Here is a 25,632-nt window from a genome sequence, read left to right as displayed (position 1 = left end):
GTTTCGCGTGTCGAATTGAACTTACGTATCTCCAGCGCATCGATTGATACCCGTCGAACGGCATTCTCGATTGTTCCAACATAGTTGCATCGAGCGTGCCTCGCAGTAGCGGAGACGCGAGTCTGCAACGTCATTCAGCCCCGTTCGCGAGGAGGAGGAAGGAAATGCGAGGAGGGAGATGAAAATAGGGATGGCACTTACACGACGTCGACAACCTCGTAAAGCCGTCGGTACACAAATTCTATGCAAACGAACGCGGGCGGGGAACGCATCTTCTTGCTTATATTCCATCTCGGACGAGTATCGCGCGTCGAGTTATCGCGCGCGCACGACCACATGTGTATACGTGTGTGCCATCGGTGTATACGCTCGCGGTAATTGGCTATCGACTCTACCGGGTGCAACAACCGTACGGCGCGCAACCAGACAGCTGGGAATGTGGGTTACGGTATCGTAATCGCGCGCTATCCAATCCCATCCCGTTCCACCTAGCTCTGCGTTTCGCCACCGCGTTCTTTCGTTTCCCTCCTTCGTCTCGCGTTCTTTCTTCCAACCGTCGATGCTCTCTTTGTCCAATCGACGCTCCTTCTCCCGTCCCTCCGTCAACAAGATCCCGAGACTTGCAGCTTTGACGTGGTTATGCAGGTTATTCGCTACGAATATTCGGTCTCTCAACCATCACTCATCAACCATTTGCTCTCATTCATCTCCTCTCAGCTTCTTTTCTTTTGATCCGAGAAAGAGGAGGGCGCGCTGGCTTCAACGCATTTCCGTAAAAGTCGAACCTCCGCGCGCAATCTCTTTTCACCAGATTTTCTTTGGCATTCTAAATTTTACGCTACGCCGGAAAATGTCAAGCTCCTTTCGTCGCATTTTACGCTAGCCTCGTATCTTTCTTTGGGTCGTTTCATTCTCATCATAGTTCTCTCCGTCTCTGCACGCTCAATAATTATTTCGCGATTTTACATGAAACTTTTTTCTCCGTTTTTCAAAACTCGCGCGAATCGATCGTTGATAACAATTTGTGAGAGTCACTCCGTTTCTTATGTTGAACGAATACATTAATTTTAATTTGAATATTTATATATACCAGTGAGGCAAAAAAGAAAAAGAGAAACTAGAAGTTAGGTTCATTTATCATCCAGGTCTCGCGCTCTTCAATTTAGATTCGTTCGTTCCTATTTCTTCTTCTAGCAACTAAATCATCGTTTCAGTCTCTCTCGTTCGCCATTACATCTCGATTCTACCTATATATACTTTATAGAGATTGTAAATAAAACCCCTCTGCTTTAGCATGTCGGCCATACTGCACCGGCGACGCCGTTGGTCTTAAGGCAACGAGACACTAATTTCTCATACGCTCCAGTCCGTCGCGCTCTGCATAATACTTGCCGCTGCAGCGAGCTCTCTCTCCTTCCTCTTTCTCTCTCGCTTCCGTATTCTTCTCTCTCGCGAGTATTCTCGGTAATTTAGAGGTCCGTAGGCTTCTTCTTCGCCGCGTTGCCTTGTTAAACGCGAACGCTCCAGTAAATTGTGAGAGCGAAGCAGCGTGTTCGGATTATGCTTTCTTAAACGCTCGCGGAGAAGAAGCTCGCAAAGTGTCTGCGCGCGAGGAGAGATATCGCGAAGCAGCGCGGCTATTAATTAACTAGAATTGTAACGTTCCCGAAAAGTTGAAAGCGGTTAATTAGTATGCTCGCTAGTTTAAAACAGCCAGTTTGCATCGCCACCATCGAGAGATGCCGAGAACTTTATATTCCGCTCTAACGCGGTTGATTTTCTTACAATGCAACTTGCGATCTCAACGCGGTCTCTCCAGAGATTTTGCTGCATATTCATTGCACGTATTTCGCGACGAACGTACGCGCTTTACGTAGCGCTGTTTCGCCAAGCGACAGCCGCGGCAGGTAATAAATGTTACGTCACTTTAGTTACCGGTATTTGCTCCGAATCAAGAGAGCAACCGTAATGTTCCTCGTAGTGATTTCGCCCTGCGACTATAATGATAATTAAAAACGAATGTTTTCGTAGAACGAATTGTAGTCACTGATAATGATTTTTAACTTTTATAATAATTTTAGAGAAGACGCTTTCGCGAAATACGTATTAATACATTATATCATAACAACAATTATATCATAAAATATTGTATATTTATTGCCACTTATTATTAACTAATATAAACTTCTCTTCGTGGAAACAAATAAAAGTGTTTTCAAATTAAGTTTATTTCTCGATGCGAAACTTGGCGTAATTAGCTTAAATTATTATTAAAAATTTTCCCCGGGTAAGTTCATTTATTTTCAGGACGCAAAGATCAAGATAATGAAACGTGCATCTGTCAACTTCAGAAACGCATCATTCCCGAAATACGCTTTTAGAGTTTCCGTACATGTATATGTGGAATCAGTGTATGGACATATGTGTATATGTATATAAAATATATACATATGTAACGTCACATCGGTACACCTGCGCGTAGTCGCGTTGGCGACTGGACTTGCGGAATTAACTGCGATCCTTAATTATCTCATAGCCGGAAACCGGAAAGCGGTACGCGAATGACACTTTTAACTCTCTGTAATTTTCCCCCAGCCCTCTGGACCATTATAATGGCTTTGTCGGATATGAAATAATCTCGCAAATAGATCCCTTCCCACATTCCGCGAGGATTCATTGAATCGTAATGAGAATTTGCGAGAAAACTGTTCATTTCTACCATTTTTATACATGTCGATTTGTCTTGTTGTTTAAAAGTAGATATTTTTGGTGAATAGATAATATAATAAGAGATAATATAATATAAATTTTCGAATAAAAAGAAAGAAAGAGATAAATAATATATTTTTATACTCTACTTAAAAACACCTCGAATTAATATTGTACGCGAAACTAATTGTAAGATCAATATTAATGATCAAAGATATAAAAGTCTTTTCGTTCACTGAATAAATAATATAGATAATCATATTAACTTTCAACTCTTTCTTTTTAACTTTCATATTAACTTTCAACTCTTTCTTTTTCGTTAATTTTTTTCTTTTCTATATCTATTCTCTTGTCTTCTATAAGATTAACATCCACGTGTGTATTACGTCTTTTCAAGTGTGATAAAAAATTATATTTATAATTGATAGAATTTATATTTATAGAAAATTGGAAAGGTCTCTACTACTTAAAATTTCTAAAATCTGATTCCTAAAATGTCTTAATATATCTGATCTACTTGACAGGTATATTTGATCTACCTGACATGTATATATATATATATATATATATATATATATATATATATATATATATTCCCTATATTTCCTGATCTGGTCTTAATCGATCCTGTCGTATTTAATACAGACCTGTAAATGCCTTTATAGTGCATTGAAGCTCATCTAATCGTCGAGGGTAAAGGGGAGAGAAACGACAGCTACGTGTACGTTAATTAATCGCTGTCATGCCGCAAAGTGCTTCCGATTCAGCGTGATATTACACATAACATAGGGCTCAAAAGATATGTAGCGATGACGTAGGCGTCGACGTTGTCGGTGATTGTGACTCAAAGCGCAAACACACGGGAGAAGGCTTGGCACAGGGACGAAGACACGAGACGCGAGGTTCTCTCTCGGTAGAACCGGGGAATATTAATCGCAGCTACTGTTCGCTCCTTCCATTCCTCCCACTCTTGCCGCCTCTTCCCTTGCCACCCCCGACTACCATCCCGACGGCGAGGTCCTTCAGCTCCCTCTTGGCCTAACGGGACCCTCCTCCATGTAGCGCATCAAGCCAAGAGACGGCTACTAATGAGGCCAAAAACATCAGAGTCCCGAGTTACGACCGTTCCAAAAACGTTACCGTTGTGATTTAGGGGATGATAATGGAGCGGAGTTTACCCTCGACAGAATGCCGCGCGACGTTGCCGTTACGGCTAGCTTTCTATCGTCGCAATCGTATGTCTTAACTCGCGACTGGACCGGCGAAACACAAGACCAACAAATCTTACATAATTCTTATAATTCTTTATAATGAGTATGTCGCGTCTCTCGCTAAATAAAATAAAGCGATACTACATCCGGTCAAACTAATTGATTTTAACTTTGTGTTGCGACAATTTGTACACTTAATATATATAATAAATCTTGTTAAGTAAAAGATAATTAACCGTATTAATATTTAAATAAAGAAATACATGTGTCTTTCACAGCATTCTTTTTATTACTAAATGCGAAACTCTTTTAATGTCATTCTAAATGAAAAAAAATATTGATTGCTTCTTCTCTTTATACGATTACAAATTATGCTTCCGAAATTTTTCAAATATCATATATCATTGATCATTTTACGTAAAGAAAAATGATGCAATGGTAAAATAATAAATATTAAATGTTTTAACGACATCAGAAATTTCGCCGATAGGATTGTACCGAGCTTTCGTAAAGAGGATTTCCATTTAAGCTTGAGAATACTATCGTTTTTCTCAACTTACCGTGGAAAATGTTCAAGATAGTACCATTTGATTTCATTGTTCACGTATGATACCTCTTTCGAGAACACGATATCTACTCCGAATACTCGAGGATTCTCTCGTAATTATCATCGTTAAACCATTCTACGGAGTACTCGTAACAGCGGTTTCAAATAAAACGAACAAATATTTCCGAACAATTTCTTCGTCGACAGCGCGGTAACAATTGCAAGAGTTTTTGACGTTTCCTGTGAACGCGGTCTTTATGTCGCCAGCAGTGCTACTCGCTCGCGGTTTCCCCTTTTGATATGCATTTTTTGCTTGCAATAAAAGCCAGCGGCTTCCCAGGCAATAAGAAACTAGCGTATCGCTAGTTCGCGGAAAACACACTGGTAACACATCATCCCGCAGGAAATTCGCGCAACCATTACTTATATCCCAACGTTAGTCAGCTGCAGATGCAAAAGCATTTTTCTCAGTGCCTTGCAGGTGACTATGATGCAGTATAATAATATTCCGCCGGTTTTTTTTCTCGCAGCGCACTACTGTATTCGTCGGCAATAAATGTTAAGGTTTCTTCGCGCCATCCGTCGACCACAGTCGTATTTGACTTGCGCTTCTTTACAGCGCATAATTAATCTCAGTCGTATAATTTTCATAAAATCCCAATTTTGTACACAATTGTCTACGCACAAATGGATACATCAACAATAATATATTTTTCGAATTTTTAGAATCGTAAAAATTTCGCATATACATTCATGAAAGAGAAAATTAACAAGAGGAAATACCGCTATGGTGAATTAATAGTATGCAGAGATATGCACCCTTTGTATATACAAAACATCAATATTCATATCATATAATTCTTTTGCGATTTCCTTCCCTCGTGTCCGTCCTATTTGCAGTTGTATAGTGAAATTCGTTTATAAATTGCTAATTTTTGATTTTGTTCATTATTAAATCGTATTCGCGCGCACGCTCGCGGTGCATGCAAGTTCGCTCGAAAATGGGCTGTATCCTCGTAATCTGTTCCGCGGTGAAGAGGGTGCGTCGAAATAGGGACGCATTCAGGAAGTGCCGTTAACGACGCACGTGGCGCGCCACTCGACCGAGCAGGAAGGGAAGAGAGCCGCCCGTGCAATGTTGCGACCCTTCAACAGCGGCGTTACCGCGGTGACATTTGGTACGTGTCTCGAACGTGTTCACCGGCGTTGGCGGACATGTTCGGGTCCGCTAGTTCGTACGAGTTTCGTCGACGCAAATATACTCGCGATTACGATTTCACGTCGCACGACATGGCCGCCGAATTACCCGTGTAAGATGTCAAAGGGCGTGGTTTTCGCGTAACTGAAGATTAATTTCGAGATTTAAGCGTCAAGTAGAGAATTTCTCACGCTTAAATGAAATGAGCATTTCCGAGTCTCTCAGCACGGAGTAGAATAATCTACGTTCTTTTAGGAGACAAGAAGGATGTAATTCTTCCTAATACCGTTGAGCAAGATCCGAGCAAAGAAATGTATTTTCTGACGTTGCGAGCAGCAAATAAGAGATAACTCCGGAGTTATGTCGCTCTTACATTAGCCGGAAAATCTGACGGTGCGTCAGTGTTTCAAGCTATCTTTCCAACACGAAGAGGTTGCAATTTCTTCCGTTAATTTTTCGAGATAAAAAAAATGTCGCGATAAGTGCAGATTTTTCAATGTTGTACGCTTAAATAATAATATTGTTCTTTTCGTCTATCTTAGCAATTGCGTAAAAATTAAATAAAAATCTTTTCTTATTTTACTACAAAATTTATTATACTGTAACAAGAGAAAATGTATTGTACTGTAACAAGAGAATACTAGAATAATTATAATTATTCAACTTACATCACGCGGTGCTTGCGTAGAATGTCGATTAATTTCGCAAAATAAGCATTGTAAATGGTTTTAGTTAAGCTAGCTGCGATTAACGGCTTTCAGTTGTGAATAACGCTATTATATTGGGGAAAAACGGAATTTTTTGTTTCAATTAACACGCGACACAGAAACTGCATAAACCATGATATTTGTAATGACCGATATAAATTTAGCGCTACGCGGTCTCGTGTGTATTATGCGAAAATTCGATATAACGACCCAGGATCGCAACGTTTAGTCGTGATTTACGGACTCTCCTTAGGAAGTCAAGCAAAACATCATGGACCGCAATGGTTGCGGTCATTAGTCCGCAAAGCGACGATCTCTTATGCAACAACAGAAATCCTCCGATTTAGGCTGACAACAATACAAAACAAGTGAAAGCGTAATATGCACCAACATTGCGCATCACGAAACGCATCGCAGAATTTGTTGTGACGATTTGATTTATTGTGATAGATGACGTACAATCAGCCGAATCGCTTTTGATATCAAAGATAACCCATGAAGCAATATTAGATAATATTATTACTTAATTAATGTCGTCTGTAAATCAACATATTCTCATCTTGATGATTCCCACGTATTAATTAGAACGTGTAATGCACAAGTAAAGCAACTGATAATTAAAGAAGAGACAACGAGCATCGTCGTAAATAATAAAAAATATATATATTGAGCTTATACGTAGAAGAAATTCATATAATTTATGTGACAGAGAGAGAGAAGATTAGATAAAATATATTTATAATCATTCATCTAGAAAATATCTAACGATATAAAATTTGTTACTTCGCTGAAAAACCTGTCACTCTGAGGAAAATTGAATGTCATCAGTAAATGTCTATCGTTCTATCTGCATGTACATCAATAACGTGCATCAAAATCTAAGGAAGGTTGTCGAACATGTAGTCTGACGTAATATTTGATAAGCGTTGTTTCGCGCGCGCGAATGTGTGTGTGTGTGTGTGTGTGCGTGTGCGCGTGCGTGCGTGTGAACGTATAAGAAGCAAAAGTGCCGAAAAAACGTCCCTCGTCGGCGAAACTTTCGAGAGATTTACGAGGCGGTTCGGACGGGATGTCTCGGGCCATGGCTGACAACTTTATTCTATCGGCAGTAGACTTACCTCCCGTTACCTCCCATCGAGGTAGACAGGAAGAACCTACACATTTTCCGCCAGCTCCCTTCGTTCCATCTCCCCCGACTCCCGTTGCCTTCAATTTCTCTGCGTCGTCGTGGCCATATAAGCGTATAAGTGCATCCATGGCCCACCGACTTGCTCGTTATCGACCACATATCGGATGTACACGCGAAAAGATCAACGGGTAGAACTCTTCATGGATCTAACGTCGTCTTTTTCTCTATTTTTATCCGATCTCTTTAACAATTTAGCCATATGTTATCATCTATTATAGATATTATTTTACGATTAAAAAACATGATGCTTTTAAAAATCATTATTCAATATTTTTATTAATTGTATGTTTTTTAATTGTATCATATATGTTGCGCTTTGTATTAAAAAAATGTTTTAAATCGTACTTCATGAAATAATATATTTGATTGTCTTCTCTTTGTCTGTTCTCTTCTCGCATCGGAATATATAGAGAAAAGGATAGCGTCCATCTGCTGGCGTAAATTCAATTTGTGCGGTATCTTCGCCAAAGAACTCGTAAACGGCGACTACTAATTTCACAAGTCGCACGTCCTTATCATGGTGAAGAAGAAAGCGAAAAAGAGAGGGAAGGGAAAGGAATGCCAATGGTAACGAGCCGAATAATCAGCGACTAACGAAGAGAAGTCGTTCATCGTACGGCGCACAAGCGAAGAAAAGGCGGGACAGGAGCGCAAAGAAATAAAACACCGTAAGCAATCCGACTTAACGCCAGCAAATTCCATTTTGCACGTTCTATCTACCGGTGCTACAGGAGCGTGGCAAATAAAATCGGGAAGGATATGGAACAAAGAGAATGAGGGATGAAACAGTGCATTGAGCATGATTATTTATGCAGATGTGCGAGAGGGAGAAGCATTGTATTCGATAATACACATTCTTTAGTGATGATAAAAAGACTGGTCTTGAAAATAATTGCAAAATAATTGCATTTCAAAATTGTTTTATCTGCTTAATCATTTCTCACTTTGCATTATCTTAACTTATAAAGAAATTATGAAGAAAATAATGCTAAAGATTTTCTGATATCGAAAATCTATTTTAAATATTGGTGAATTTCATCACATAAAATCGTAATTTAATCTTGACTTGCCTGGTAATAATTTATAAGCTATATTTTTTGATAGATAAAAATACGTTCTTATTATTGAAAATCTATTAAAAATGATATTAAGAATAATAACTTTAAGAATAAATTGTATATTTTAAGATTGTTTATTTCTCAAATAATTGATGCACGAATTTTATATGAACGAATCAGCACTGATTTACGAGAAAACCGTTACCATCGTGATATAAATTACGTTAGTAAACGCGCATGATGGCGATAAATTCGATATTGGTGACGGATCGATTATCCGCACGTGATGCGAAAAAATTCAACGTATATTAATAATTCTCTCGAATAATCTCGAGCTTCCATTTCGTGACGTGTCTGATGACCATCATCGATAATGTAAAGTTTGACTTTTGAAATGACAAGATACATTACATATAGCTAAGCTCTGCGCGGTCACAGGTGCTTCTCATCATATTACAACATTGACAATTCCATGAAACGCATTGGAGTAGTAGCGATATGTTGAGGTAAACCATCAAAGGACCATCGCAAAGTGATATTAGTCTACTTATAAAGTGAAAGAGTAAAAAACATTACATTTATGTAATTGAAAATTGACAACTTTTACTTTGCATCGCAAATCGCAATTCATCAATAATTAAAAATATAATGTTTGCATTCTAAAGTTTGCAATAATAAATTCTAATTTGTAAATAAGACCTCTTGTAAGAACCACTCAAATTATATATGCAATAGCAACTAACTATACATAATTTGTGCTTGTACTGCGTCTACTCAGTGTCCGATCGCGTATGTCACATATGTCAACGTCCGAAGTTCATCGCTTGTATAGTCGAGTATTGGAAATGTCGAACGAGCAATCAGACGATCGTCATGTTGATTAGTGCGTGCGTTTTTTCGATATTCCTGAATGAATAGCCATTATAGAGTTCAAGTGGTTCAAACGATCAAATATGAGTGCATCTGGCGGTGCTGTAGAGCCAATATAATATTAGATGCATAAATTTCACATGATAGATTTTTGTAAAACTATATTTGCACAGTTAATTATATCTTTATTAATGTTCCCGCTAATTGAATTTTAAGTAGCTTTTACAGGTAATTAGACGTTGTTATTGTGAGTATAAAAAAAGTGCATATGAAAAATGAATATAATTTTAACTTTTTATTTGTTTTCAAAAGTCTGGATTTATTGCATGATTATTAAGCAATAAGAAATTAATTCATATCGTTCAGCATATTACAGATTATCAATTTCCATTAAATAAATATGTCTCTTGTATGATTATAGAGTGAATAAAAGGAGTGCATAATTTAATAGCCTTCAAAATTAAATTTTTATCTGCTTAAACGTCACCAACTTATTACTTTTTAATTTGCTGAGTTTACTTAAATATTTTATTATTATAATCAAACTATATCAATAAGCAAGCTAGACGCAAAATTGTTATATTTTCTTCAGATTCTTGAATAATTAAATATAATCGATAAAGGATTGTATCGATTGCACTTTAATGATATAATCGGCATTATCATTAAAATTCATTATTTTTATTTCTTTCAAACACAATCATATGCCGTAAGCTAAAGTATGGAACAAGTGCAAACAAAAAATACTTCAAAACAGATATTGAATATTTCGAATGTTATTGAAAATTAACTAATATGTAATATGTTATAAATGAATTAAATATTTCTTTCATTTTTATAGTATAGAAAAATGAATTGTGTAAAGATATCTCTGTGACATTCTCGATAATTTTATCCACAAGCACATTAATAAAAGCATATATTATTCAATAAATTCTTTCTACAAAATCAGATTTTCAACACGGTATGAATAGCTGAAGACATTGTTTTATCATAATAATAATTAAATAAATAGTTATATTTCTCTACCTTTAATTTACAAATGTAACTAATTTACAAATGTAACTTGTCAGATAGATCACATCAAGAAAATACCTTGCCGTCAGATTCTCGTACGGTTACACCTTGAAAATTGCACGAAGTCACATCCAAATGATCCTCCGTGCCAAGAAGCGAGCGCAATTCTATCCGCAACGCAATCTCCAAGGATCGATCTTTAGATTTAGTCGCGGACGTGCACCGCAAATTCGTGATGCCCGAAGATTTGGCCACTAATTTAGAACTCAGTCGATTACGTCAGATCAATTCACGTTCACTAAATTACATCACATTATTATTCGTGTTATTACGCGAATCGCTTAAGAAGCCTTAATTTAATTATATAATAGAATTACTAAATGTTCGTAGTAAGAGAAAATTCCTAAGCTTAAATCGATGTGCCATATTTTAAGAACAAAGTTCGTTCTAAATTCAAACTATCGGATATAGACGATATCGCTGGTATAATAAATATATTAGAATTAAGGCGGTGCGTTGTTTTAATCGGTAATTCGAATCGAGTTATTCTGGAAAATACGTGAATCATCTCATGACTCTTCTATGCGAACTTAGTACAAGCCAATTGTTTGAAATTAATTCCCATACGCTCTACATATCCGTAGATTAATATGCTTGCGTTCCAAGTTAGTGACCGAGTTTAAGGTACAAATCTATGCTGCGATAGCATGTATGCGATTAGCATGAGATTTGTTCCTCAATGATTTGAGGACACACAAATATATATAAAAGTTATATAATGATTATGTTAGTAATAAGAATAAATTATATTAATACTGAATATTTTATATAATAATATTTATATGAATCGGGTTTTTCACCATAAAATGGAAATATCTCAGCAAGAAATTTTATCGCATATAAGGCGCAAGAAATCTTTTAAAGTCTATTTCAAAGTGACGATACCATGCGGCGGAAAAGCGTCGCATGAAAGAGTAACGGAGAATCGAACGAAAAGGTGGCGAAAGGAAATCCAGTTTCTTCCTAAGAGAAACGGGCGATCGGTGTTGGCCGTTGAAGATACCGAATAAGGGAAAGAGATAAAAAATATAAAATGAAGAAAAGAAAATAATATCGCTAAAATTCCCGACGTCAGACGCGGACAGGAGCCATAAAAGAATGTAAAAAAGACGATCGTGAGAAGAATAAACCGTTAAAAAAACACAATAAGTTCGAAGATCATTAAAAAAAAGGGAAAAATCTGTAGACCCTAGAAGAGTGGCCAAGATCGAGGAAATTTGTTGCAATAAAGTCACGAATAATGGAAAATAGACGAAGAGAGAAAATTTGATTTTTGTAATAATTAAGTAGAAATCGGAACTACATTACTTTACGATAATTTATTTAATCTAAAAGAAATATATTGTATTCGAGCAGAATTTCGTAATGCTCGATTTCGATCGAAGATTTTTCAGGTAAATCTGACCTAATAAATTTGTCAACATTTCAATAATTAATTATTTTGATTTATAATAACGATTATAAAGATAGTCATTATTAAATTATTATTTCTGTGCTTCTATTTTATAAAATATACTGTAATAAATATAACGTATATCTCTCCTCAGAAAGAGATTGATGTATCAACGAACGACAATCATTAATACACGATATTTGCACGCAACAAAGGAAATCAGGTTCTATCGAATGTTTTGCACGGATTAAAATTAACACGTTAAATTTATAAAATGATAATCGATAGTAATAATAAAAGATATGTGATCACATGTGAAAATAAAAATGAAAAATGTATGTCGCTCAGTAATTACATTTCTGGTAATTAAATTTCAATGTTTATCGATAAAATTTCGAAAATATAAGATTATCGCGCGTAATTCACCGAGGTTAAAAAAATGAATACATCAAATAAAAATAAAATTATATAGGTAAATATTAATAAATTTGTCATAACATTTTATCATTAAGAATTCATTTAGACTAATGAGATTCTAATATATATATTTTATATTTTATATATATATTTTATATATATATTTTTATATATATATTTTTATATTTATATTTTATATTTTATATTTTATATATATATATATATATATATATATATATGTATATATATATGTAAATGTTTATTGTAGATGCATTTCAAATTTTTCGAGATGTTATTAGAGAGAATTTCACATCATCACTATATTAATAATAATACTATTTATTACATGCAACAAAAATGTTCGGTGATAAATTAATTTCTTGAAAATACACAAGTATTTATTTATAGTATGTTATACAAAATGTGAGATGTAGGAATAATTTAATATTCTCTCTCTCTCTCCCTCTCTCCCCTCCCCCTTCCCCTCCCCCCTCTCTCTGATCGCTATTATATGTGGAAACAATTAAATGAATCAAATACTGAAATACTGCAATATACAATTTTCTTACATCTCGTTTAAATATATCAAAATCTTTTCCTTTACGAGACCTGAGCGATCCATCACAATACTAACATTTATCTGACATGCCAAGAAACACTAGGCTCGTATCGTAATTCGAAAAACATCGACGTATATGCGCGTTCATGCCGACACAATGGACTCATTTTGCACGGCCAACCTTTGCCTTTTGTTCCGCGACTGCACTTACAATTCGAAAAGCGGCAGCTTCTACCGCGAACAGCGGCGGAAGAGGCAGCGCGTCTAGGAGCGCGAAAAAGGAAGATGTAAGAAAGAAAAAGATAGATTAAGAGAGTAAAAGAAAGAGAAAAGAGAAGAAAAAGAAAGATGAAATGCACGCCAAGCGGCAATATCAACGTCCGAGAGTTTTGTTGTTTGCGGACCCAACTCTGGGAGAAGGGCCAGACGGGACCGTAGGATGGCATAGCGAGTTGGTGAACGCAGATGATACGAAGAGAGAGAGAGAGAGAGGAGGGAAAGGCGGCAGCGGCGCCTCTGCAGCCGAGGGGAAGAGCAACAGAAAGCGCTAGTGCTTTGGAGTGGAGTTCGATCCCCCCGGTTGAGGTTTTGTTCCACCATTGTGATAACTCAAACAATGCAGGCTTGACTGGCACTGTACACGAAGGGATGAAGGCGCGCGCGCGCGGAGGGATGTCGGAGGGAAGTAGAGTCCTCCTTCCGTCTCTTTCGCAATGTCGAAACGATGCGTCTAGAGTCTAGACGCTCTGTTCCACTCGCACTTTCGATCCGGTGTACACGCGCGTGCTTTAATGCGAGGCTCTTTGAATACCGCCGATCCCATTCACTTCCTTTCGTCTCTCACCATAAATACCGCGACATCGTGTGTGAACGAGCTCACCGAAAGCGTTTTCGCATGCGGTCATGTGACAAAACTCGGCAAAAGTCTGCACACGTTTCTGAGTACGAAAAGCCTCATTACTGAACAAGACAAAAGACATTTCTACGTGCCAGTAAATAAGAGAAATTTTGCGACACAGGATACATTTGTAATAAATTCAGAGCAGAAATCTGCGACGTCAAATCTTTTCGATCCACCGCTTCGAGCGAATTAATTATTAAAGGCAAGCCAATTGACCTAAAACCGCGAACAATGGAATTAAAGGAAGATTCTTTGTATATTAAGCAGCATGAAAAGTTGATGTTTAGTCTGTTTCATTAAGTCACAGTATCATCTGCATGGAGAGGTCAACCTCACAAACTTCTAACAATAAAAATAACTCGCGTCCCTAAATTGCCAAGCGCACAAGAGCGTAAGTAAGATACATTATTGCGGAAAAAAGACTCGCGACGAAATCAAACATGATTCTAAATTAGCATGCTTAATTAATTCTGCGAATAATGACTATCAAAGTTGACGTTATGATTCTTCGCGATTCTATGCGAGATATTAAATGATGCGCATCTCGTAAAATGTATAATGATGAAAATGCATTAGCTTTTTCAGCCTAGCCATTTCACCTATTATATATATTCTGCATTGATGTATGCGTGCACATCGCGTTTTACATATATGATATTCGACAACGCGTATTCTATACAGTTACAATCCACATCAGAATATAAATTAAATATTTCAAGCCAGTACATTTGTATTCTAAAGTAATTCAGTCCCACTTTGCATGTACAGCGTCAAATATATGAATAAGGCAGCAACTTTATTGAGATGATTTCAAAGTACAACAAACGACATCTCAAAGTACAATATCCTGCACGAATATTCATCATGGGAATAAAAATGCGAATAAAAACACAGACTTGTTTATCTGCGAATCCGACTATTTTTTCGCGTGTTTCTTTTATTACGTAAATAATTCGTTGCGTATAGAATTATTTATGCTTATGCACAACCATGCGACTCAAAATTATAATGCCTCCGACAATTTTATTGCCAAGTCGAGCGTCGCGCTGATTTAAATTTATGACGACGGGAGCCTTTTTTCACGTACCTCGATAACGTTCCCTCGTTATCGACGTTCGACAGCGATAATTAATGCGCTGCAAAGCAAATGACGGTCTCGAAACCTTCGCGAACACAAGCACGCGCAACAACGGGTAACTCGCGACTGTTGCATATTCATAAATAGACAGTAACGACAGTCGGAGAGGCTTTCGGCGGAGATCTAGTTTGTAGGTTTCCCATGTTTGTTAACGCTTCTCTATCGTTTATATGCCAATAACCTGTACGCTTTACCCCGCGCGATACCGAACGTCAATTAACACGATTGGTAGACAATGTCGTCGTTGCCGCACAGAAATACTGTAAATTCGAACGTATGATTTTCCATCACGTTCGCTTCATTTTTCTTCACGTCGGGAACGATCGAAGACTATGACAAAAAAAGACAGCAATTTTGGATGATTGATTGAAGCGCTTAGTGGAATAAATATCTGTTCTACGAGATGTGAGTATTTTTAGCAAGATGTGATATAATTGAAATAAATCATATATCTAATTATTAAATATTTATTTATAAAAAGAATGATATTTATCACTAAACACATATGATAAAAATTATGCATCAAAATTTCGTGATTATAACTCACATATTATTAGGATTGAAAAATTTCTAATTAGTCAAAAAAAGTGCTCCATTTACAAGATAAATGTATGGAAACTTTGCTCTTTAGATCACAATTGCAATCCTTTCTATCATTTTTATTCGTTCTGTTTTATTTTCATATTTCTGCTTAATGTACTTGAAAGATTATTTGTTACAGCAAATGTAGATAATAATCTATTTGTAAACTGTTATTTTGACGAAAATTTATTGTTACGCATCAAACTTGATCTGATGTGGCGATGACGGCAGCGGAATTGCCGAGATTAAATGTCAGTCCCAGCTCGGCCAAAAGCCAATTCCGCTTTTACCAAATCCTCTTTGCGCAAAGTACGAAAACGGCCTATACTCTTGCCGTCTTCCGAGCCTGCGGCGATCTCTTGACTAATCACGATGATCACGACGGTCAAGAGAGAACGAGAGGGTCATTCGCTTTGCTTTGCGCGCGCGCGCACGCGAGAGAGAGAGAGAGAGAGAGAGAGAGAGAGAGAGAGAGAGAGAGAGATAGCGAATCGAAATTACAGCCATCGCTGTATCAAATCTAAGCTCCGTGTATATTTACCCTATCATTTTCAGACGAACGTTACAGAATGTGCGAGCTTCATAGGCACGCACGAGAAGCGAAAGCGTCAGAGAGCCCCGCGACGTCACTCTCCTGTACTAGTACTCTGTCATTAACATTCCCTTCGTATCCTTCACCTACTCCCTTCTCATCTCTTCTCCGTCTGTTTATATTTTCCTGTTTCCGGCCTGCACCATCCATCCATCCCTTCTTTCGGACTTTAGCTCGTTAATCTTGCCGCTTATCCTTGCCCGTTTTCTCTCTCCCTTTCACCCTCAATCTTTCTCTATTGCTCCTTCTTTCACGTTATCTTCCTTCCCATCGACTTTACTCTGTATGACCTACTTTCATACTCCTCGCGTTTCTCTCGTTTCTTTAACATGTCTTTTTGTATAAGTAGTTTGCTTTTTTTATGTGAAACGTCTGCTTTATGAGTATTATTTTAATCTCGGTTAATAAATTCCGAGACTTATTAAATTTAACCTGGGTTTTCAGAAGAATGACTATGTAATCGAGTGCAAAAATTAATCTTTATATGAACTCAATTAAGATAGACAAATCTTTTATTCACTCGAATAATACTCGGGTACAATTTTTTATTAGCATTCAATATATCTTGTAAATTTATTATTAAGAGATTGATTAACCGAGTACTTTATAAAAACCGAAAGAAAATTAATTATAAATGAAAAAAAATTACTATTTCCGACCAATTCTTCGAGCTTCCTCAATAAACATTCCTTGTTTCTGCATCGTACTCTGTGTATTATTATTATTTTATTCGTCCGCTTTATAGAGTTTATCCCCGAGCGATAAGCTTCACTCTCTTCCAGGTCGCCCTTATTTCTCGGTTGGGTTCCTGCCTACCTTTAGACGCTCGTTGCTAGCGCTATTTCGTGCAACACTCACTGCCACAAAAACTGTCCGCCGCCGCGACTGCTGCCTCTTATCCGCCTTGTCCCAACATCGTGGCCGTTTATCGTAACTTCACGCTTTGTGAATGTACGTCACGGCCGCTTCGGCCTCGTTTTGTCGACGAAGTCTGTCCTGAACCGTCTAGATCCACACAAGACTTTATTATGCCACTTCGGCGTTATCATAAATTTTTGAAATTATACAGCATTTTTACTGCATGCGACTCGGAGATTGAAATGATCGAATGATCGTATATCCTTCGTCTATTACGAGAAAGGATAAGATTGCTTTGATGATCATCGATGCAATAATTTATTTATTTATTATACAAGTAATCTATATTTTTTTTACATCGTTACAAAACCCTGATCACTTTTTTCGTAGTAACGGTTTTTTAAATATTTTTATCTACGTATATTTTAAGCTATGTAATATTAAAATGTACAAACAAAATCGCATTTCGAGGCAATCTGAACAAGTATCCATAGAGATAGAAAAAAAACGAGTATCTGGCAGGGATCCTTAAGCCCTTTCGCGCATCCCCCTAGGCAATCCGACGAAACAGGTGCACGATGAAAAATTCACCGACCGTTAAAGGTAGGGACGGAGTAAAGAGTAACCTGGGAGAAAGTTGAAGTAGCATCGAACGGTACGAAAGAAAAGCAAAAACGAAACGCGAACGATGGGCGACGGGAAAAAGAGATTTCACGGTGCTGGAGCATCTGCCGAAAAACGAATAAAACAAGAGCCGAGATGTTTGAAAAATATCTGTCTCTCATTCGTTCGCGTGAACGTGTCATTTTTGATATTACTTTTTCCTCATCGACCGTTTCCGACCGCTCATCGTTTCGCGCAAAATCAGGTTGCATGAATGTCCCCGACGTAACAATGCATTCTTTTTTAGACTCGAGTTAAGTCGACGGAGTATGCATGGCGTCATATGCATTTGCGAGTAAACTTAAGTCACCGTCATCATCGCGTGCGATTGCAAAGGCAGATTATGTGAATTACATAAAAATTCAACAAATACTGAATATCTCCAATAATTATCAAAATCAAATCTGTTATTTATTCACTTCATAAATAACAATTTTTTGCAACAGAGAGAAAAAGGGGAGGGAAATTTTATTGCGAATATTCAGCAGTATTTATGCTCGGACAAGCGAAAATCTGTTTTTTATAGTACATTGTGGCATGACTAACACGCAGAAAATTTCTGCTGGTATTTGTCGGCAGCCATCGCTCGGCACGCAACAAAGGAATAAAATGCAAGGCTCAAATGATGGAGAATGCGATATAAACTAATTGCGTCCTCATCGTGAAAGTTTAACATGGACCACAGATAATAGAATTAACGCGCATGTAGAAACACACGGCTTCGGCTGGTAAAATTATGCGAATGGAATAATAATATTTCGCACGAGCAAAGTTTGTCAGGAGAATTTTTATGCAGCTCTTTCTGCGCGAATTATCATATTGCGAATAATTTATTATAATCGATAACGATGGACGTCTCTGTATCTTTTTCTACAATTAATGCAAAATTAATCTCTTAAAAAAATATAAGATCTATATAAACGTGACTTATCACATTATTCCGAAAATATCCATTTATTTATTTAAATCGATTATCAAAAAAACAAAAATGACAAAAAATTCATCGGGTTTATCTAAATTCAATTATTTCATCGAATGTGAACTAAAAACTTATTCGTTTAATCTCTGTCTTAAAAAAGTTAGTAAAATTTCGCGTATCTGTTTGTGTGTGTTGTGTGTGTGTGTGTGTTATTCGCATATTTTGTAGAATGTCAAATATCCATGTCGCATATTGTTTGCGATTGACGTATAAATATTTCTGTAAACTATGACAGTGTTTCCTCGCTAACCCATTCGTTTCAATAATGCGAAAAAAAGATAAAAGAGTGTGTTTTACGTCATTGCAAAACGTGAGATATCACTTGACTATTTTCATCCCGATAACAAGAAGGCAGAACGTCATGGTCAAGGCAATCCGCCAGCCTATCGCGTATGATAATTGCCTCGATTGCGTCTGACGTCCAGTTCCTCCTTCAGCCGCCCAGGCGATCACAGGCAAGGTACCGAGGCGAAGAGGCAATATATCACTAGATGATCGATATGTCCCGTGGGCAGAATACGCCTTGCGGTGAGAGACGTCAACGCAACCCGCTACCGATCGAAGTTCTCCTTGAATAGAGCTCTGGCGGCTCTCTCTCTCTCTCTTCCCCCCTCCCCTTCCTCTCCTTCTCTCTTTCTCTCTCGGCATTCAGGCGAGATATGATGAATCGGCCTAATTTCGCGGACGGAAGGTCACGTAAGCTCGGTAAATCTTGGCCGGCGCTATCGCCACGGAGTAACGCCATCGGAACGCGTCGTTGGCGTCGCCAGGGCACCGCGTTTCAGAGGAACATTTCGGAGAGACGCAACGCCCGTTGCGTGGTAGGCAAATCCCAGACAGGTCCTGCATATGGCCCGTGCAGGAAGCGATTCCTAAATCATATCACCGCGTTCGCAACACATGCTAGAAATTCCCGAAACTGTTTGCGGTGTGCTGGGAGCGCGCGTGTAAGCGAGGGTCGCACAACGCGCGGAACGCACACGTATGCTTGCGTTCTGACGCATTCCCCTTGCTACCTCCCTCTCGCTTCTTCTCTCCATCCCTCTCTCTCTCTCTCTCTCTCTCTCTCTCTCTGTTTCTCTTTTGGAATACCAATGACTCGCTCCCTCCGTCGGGAGCCAAAGTCCCTCCCGTAAACGTTATCATCCGCGCAGCGTCTCCCTTCGGCGAACTGGCCGGTATAACGTTACTACCCTGCGCACACCATTGGGACGCCGAACGAGCTGCTCCACCGTCCATAATCACCCTCAACGTCCTGTCGATGAGATTAATGTCGCACCACCAACGGTCACCATGCCCCGCAGTTCGACGGCCCCCGGCATTTGTTAAACGCCGTAAAACGCCGTTAACGATTAAACTCGGGCTTGGATGTAAAGCGCAAGCTTAGCGTGCTTGACTGCTTGGATCTAGTGATTATAACTCCGTTTGATTTAATTCGATATCTTAAACACCATTGCAGTTATCAAAAATCACGGTAGAAGTACAGATATTATTAAGGAGCAAAATAATGCGTGATAAGAGGAGATTTTATGCATTCTCTCTCTTTCTCTCTCTTTCTAGCCCTTGATAATATTTATCTCAAAATAGCAAATCGATATATGTATCAAAGATTTTTTTTTATTTTCGTATTTATATCTTTCATAGCCTTCAAAGACCAAGTTCATAGCGGAGTAATAGTTTCCCCGTTATGTATTTTTTTCTCTGTGCGTGCGATGATAGTGTTGAGAACAGAATAGAGACAGCCGTGCGATATTATGGATAAAAATAAACAGCTATAAATAATACCACTGCTATAAATATAGATTAATCGATATACCATGCAAATAAAATTGCGACTCGAGAAGCATTTAAAGTCAGAATTTGATGACGATCAACTGACACCGCGTGCACTTAAGCTGCCATGACGAATATGTTTATTGATCGTAATCATTGGATATAACCATAATTGCATCGATGATATTAATGTCATGAGAGAGGCAGCAGCAAAGTTAGCACGTTTGAACCGTATGAGAGATATATACATACACATATATATATATACATATGCTATAACATTTACGAAATTGCAATTTTTTTTCAAATACTATTAATAACAAACTAATATATAAAAAAGATAGAAGAATTAAGAAAATATAAATTAAGAAAAACTACTTTTTACATAATATTTTATTTGTATTTGAAAATGTTGTAAACGGAATTTTAATAATTTAATCTATCTTCTTCAGTCTCTATATTAATACTTGTTCAAAATGACATATTTTAGTTAATGAACTTTAAATAATTCAATAGAAAGAGAGAGAGAGAGACTATTAGATTTAAATTATTCGAAATACCAGCAATTTTCGAAAATTCCGCCTAATTGAAATTATTGGAATTTCGGGTATATTTCAAGAGAATCGATGAGCGAGCCGAAGCTGCCTAGTTTCTAGAAATCATAAGCAATTACAATATTGCTTCATAGTTTCTAGCTTGTATTTTAATATAAACGTATATTTAAATTAAGGAAGATATAAAAAATAATGTTGAAATTATCACGTAAACTTTGCGTTCCTAATGACGAGAAATTGTCGTCGAATTTAAGCAATATCCATCGCGAAATAATTCAGCATTAAAAAAATAGATTGGCTTTTTTTAAATTAATGCGTTTTTATTTATTTGTACGGGTATCCCGCATTAATCAAGAAAAAATTAAATGCGTAAATGGATTTCGTGACCGATATTAATGTCGTCGTTAACATAAAAGAAAATTCTGTTTCATATGCGAATCCTAGCATATTAAAATGAAACAAACAGGAATATAACATCTGTCCGTTCATTTTCTTTCAAATAATTACCATGTACGATTGTTACAATTGTTGAAATTAATTGTACACTCTCGCGTTAATCGAGAATATAATTCATGCGTCATGTTTCGTACTCTATAATAGGTATATATACATATATATATATATATATATATATATATATATATATATACGAGTATATATATGTATACCGAACATCCAACTATAAACTTCCTTTTATTGTTATGATTAGATTTCAGGACACATATATTATAAAATTTCATGGTGATATTGCACCTTTAAATGACACAAATTGTTTTGCGCATAAAGCAAGTTGATATATAATTTAATATATCAACGCGGTTGGTAATCCTATCAAGTGCGAACGCATTTGAAACATAATAACGATACCAGATTGCAGATTTTCCTAATAAAATCTGAAGCCTGGAAGCATTGAAATTTGTGAAGGATATTATTTTCAATAATTATAATAATTATAAACCAGAAGGACGCATAAAAGCAAGATAAACAAGATCTTAATATAATATCCAAATCGTATAAAAAATGTATCGAGTTCATTATAATACGTAGTTATTTTCTTTTTAGGTGGTTTTTAAGCAAAATTGTTTAAAAATGAGAGAGAAAATATCCTTTCAATAACTTTTATTTGATATGTTTCTTTGTGTAATTTAATCTATATTTTATGTATCTTGCGGACTGACATTCCAAAATCGATATAATTTTAACAGACTACAGAACATTACATAAAGGCAATTCGAAATATATAAAAATCTCAGCAAATTATTTTTATATTGTCGTTTTAATTTTCTATTTTTAAAAAAATATATCAAAAAGCATATAAAAAATGTCCTTTATTTAATCACCTTCATTTAATGTAAAGGAAGCTAGACAAGTATTGAAATAGCTGTCCGTATCTGTGGAAAACCGCTAGAGGGATCAGCCAACTAAAGTTTTGTAACTTATTGCTAGAGAATTCTCGGTACACCTGGTACTTTGTTTGATCGTGTGTGCAGTAGACGAGTCTACTGTACGTACTTTCGTGGATCAAACTCGTACCTCATCTCCGTAATCTTTGCTAATACCTCGGATATTCGTAAGCTACCGCTCAAGGCAAATAGTAAGCATAATTAGGTGCGGAAACGTAAATACTATTTCCTCAACGATCAGTTATTGCATGCATAAATACGCATGCTTTAACCTTTCTGTCATAATAAATAGTTCTCGTTTCAGTTATAAATTCAAAATGTAGCATTTTCGAAATAAACGATGGTATACCATTTAAAGATGAATTTAATAAGATGAATTATAAGTATAATTATCATAAGTATAAAGCACAATCTCAAATTATGTAAAATTTCTATTTTTATGAAAAAAGTTTCTTTTATTATTTAAATATTTATAATCTAATATTATATAATTTTCCAAGACTTTTTCAATATAATATAATCGCTTTATTAACGTTTTATATAATCCCATATATCTTTAAACTTATATTAATGTATTGCAATCGAAATAATATTTTATATAATTCTGGTAACATCAAATATTATCTTCAAGAAATTATGTATGAATACAGACACAATTTTAGAGACACAGAAGTGTAATTATAATCTCGAATTGTAATAATGCATCAATATTAAACAAAGATAGCTCAACCTTTATAAAGATTTATCGTAATTGAACTGAAATGAAGATAAAGATAGAGTATAATATATGCTTCATAATCTTGTTTTTCCGTGTATCTTTTCTGTATTTTCCGTTCATTAAACATTTGCATATAAAGAAAGAAAATACATTCATATACAGATTTATTATAGGCAAATTAATTTCTTTAAAAAAAATTATAGTAAATAATTACAGTGAATTAATGATTTTCCTCGAGGGAAAATAGTCTTCGGTCTAAAGTGCATAAGGACAGATAATGAAATCCGCCGCTAAGAGATAACAGCTAAAAGGTTCTGTGCTTCGGGGTTACACGATAAAATTACGCGATAACGGCAATGTGGCGTAAGCACCGGCTCGGTTGGAGTATCAAACGCCATGTTCTGCACTTGTTCAAGACAGCCGCAATAAATTATTACAGATCCATACACATGTTCCTTCGTCGTGTGTATGTAACGTATCTGAAGAAAGATTGCCTTAAATAGATATGTCGATCGACGCTACGATCGCAAACACGACTTCGAGATTAATCTCTAAAGCTCTGAACAAAATTTAGGACTTAAATTCTTGCTACAATCTCTTTTAAGGTTTTTATAGAGAAAAGTCTTACGAAGTTAAACACTTAAACTCATTGCCATTCTTGATCAATCGTCATCAAAAACAATCGGATTGGACGTTAAACATACGAACGAACCTCCTCATTCATGACCTAAAAAGTAACTGTGCCAGTTTTGTACATTTATATCTGGAGATATTCCGATTTTGATCGCACTGTCCTCATGTATTATATACTTGAACAAGTTCATCGTACCATGGTTAAAAATACTATAATCGCGCAATGACCTGGATCGATAATCACGCCTCGATAAAATCGATCATTATGTCGTTCGCTAACCATTGATGTGCTGAACGTATTTTTACATCTGTTTTTATATCCAGCTTGTAAGTACTAAAAGCGATCATTGTGCTTTATACTACCCATCTCGATAACGATTACTTCAGTTTGAAAACAATCGATGAAAAATATTACACGTGTATATTAATTTATTTGTGAGCAAATATCACACGAATCAAGCAGTTAAACTAATATATAAATTTATATATATATGAATCTGTCATATTTTATATTTTTTAATGAGTGTAAATATTTAATTGCTATCGCGAAAACTATTGCGTGATGTTTGCAATAAACTCGCACACCAGAAAAATAATATATATTTCAAAATATAACGCTAAATACGACCGTTTGGTCGTGAATTTCGTTTACTCCAAAATGTATTTAACATATAAACAATTTAAATAAAAATCAAATAATTACATTTATCGTGCTAAGTGTACAGTGAAAATACGGACCGTTGAGTTTGTCGATCGTCATCATCATGCGTTCAATGCAACGTCGTTTGGGTATGCAATTATTACGGTGTCGGGTACAAGAAGAAGAAAAATGCTCTCGCGGGAAGCGTTGAGAAGGGCGCGGAAAAAGGAATATCTCTCGCACTCACCTGAATGGGCGAGCTGCTTGAGGAATGCCTCGTAGCGCACGGCAAGACAGTAGGGGGATGGCTCACCGCATTTTTCCACGCTGTATACGTTGTCGTTGAATGTTCACGTGTGCCACCACTACTATCACCACCGACAGAACCCACTACTACTTCTATTATTATTATTACCAACCAGCACCAGCACCACAATAGCAAACGCGGAAATGACGGCTTTTTGTCTCACTCCGTCTCACGCTGACGCTTTCTGTTTCGCCGAGAAGCCGCGATACTTTACGCCTTCAACCAGCCAGGAAACGTTCACTCGCGAATTCGCATCGTAACAGAACAACATAGACGTCCATTCGACGTAGCAGTCGTGATTACAGTTCCGTCTGGGCGCCTAGGCTCTTGTCACGTCGACTGTTCGACCAGACGCGCGAATAACTACTTGGGCGGCGCGCGTCTGATTCGTCATTGATTCGTTCCACTTTGCGCGATTTTGCGATGGAGAAACAGGCAGGAAAAGAGAGAGACGACGAAGCGTAGCGAGCTTCGTCGGGACGAACGATGCGGTACGACAAACCCACGTTGCTGGACGGTGCCGAAACGCGTTCTACCCCTGTTGACGTCGGGGGTTAAACTGAATCCAAAAGCGACCGTCGTACGCTCATGGACGCTCAAGCGCATGCTCCGCATTTTGTCGCTCGGCCTGTGTGCGTGCGGCACGTCACCTCGTATATACATAATATATATATATGTACGTACGTATGTATGTATATAATATAGCACACGGTGCGCCTATACAGGGTGGTCAAGAAAATCCTCGTCCGTTAAGAGAAAATCGTCCCTTCATGGTAGCACCCGTTACTTGTTCGCTTCGCGGAGAGTCGAACGGCTTTCGGGCGCAACCCCTCGCACGTTTACCGGCGTTCGCTCCTTCTACCCTTAAATTCGATTGCCGACTCCGACGTGGCCGTAAAGATACGGGAAAGCGGTGCCGGCAACTCGTTGTAAACTCTTTTTTTCTCAGCGCGGCA

The 25,632-nt window shown here is 37.1% G+C and overlaps 1 protein-coding gene across 8 annotated transcripts in view; it reads right to left on the bottom strand.

Moving 5' to 3' along the window:
- The window catches only part of LOC105258293 (tyrosine-protein phosphatase Lar), a 369,476-nt gene extending 344,259 nt beyond the window's left edge, over window positions 1–25,217 (bottom strand). For all 8 annotated transcript variants that reach the window (XM_011269465.3, XM_011269470.3, XM_011269471.3 and 5 more), the window contains exon 1: window positions 24,617–25,217. The gene's annotated coding sequence lies outside the window, so the exon portion shown is untranslated. The remainder of the gene's footprint in view (window positions 1–24,616) is intronic.
- Window positions 25,218–25,632: the final 415 nt, after the last annotated feature.

The sequence above is a fragment of the Camponotus floridanus genome, unplaced genomic scaffold (assembly GCF_003227725.1).
Source record: "Camponotus floridanus strain SB8 unplaced genomic scaffold, Cflo_v7.5 scaffold2, whole genome shotgun sequence".
NCBI lineage: Eukaryota > Metazoa > Arthropoda > Insecta > Hymenoptera > Formicidae > Camponotus > Camponotus floridanus.
This window is presented reverse-complemented; position numbering and strand designations above follow the sequence as displayed.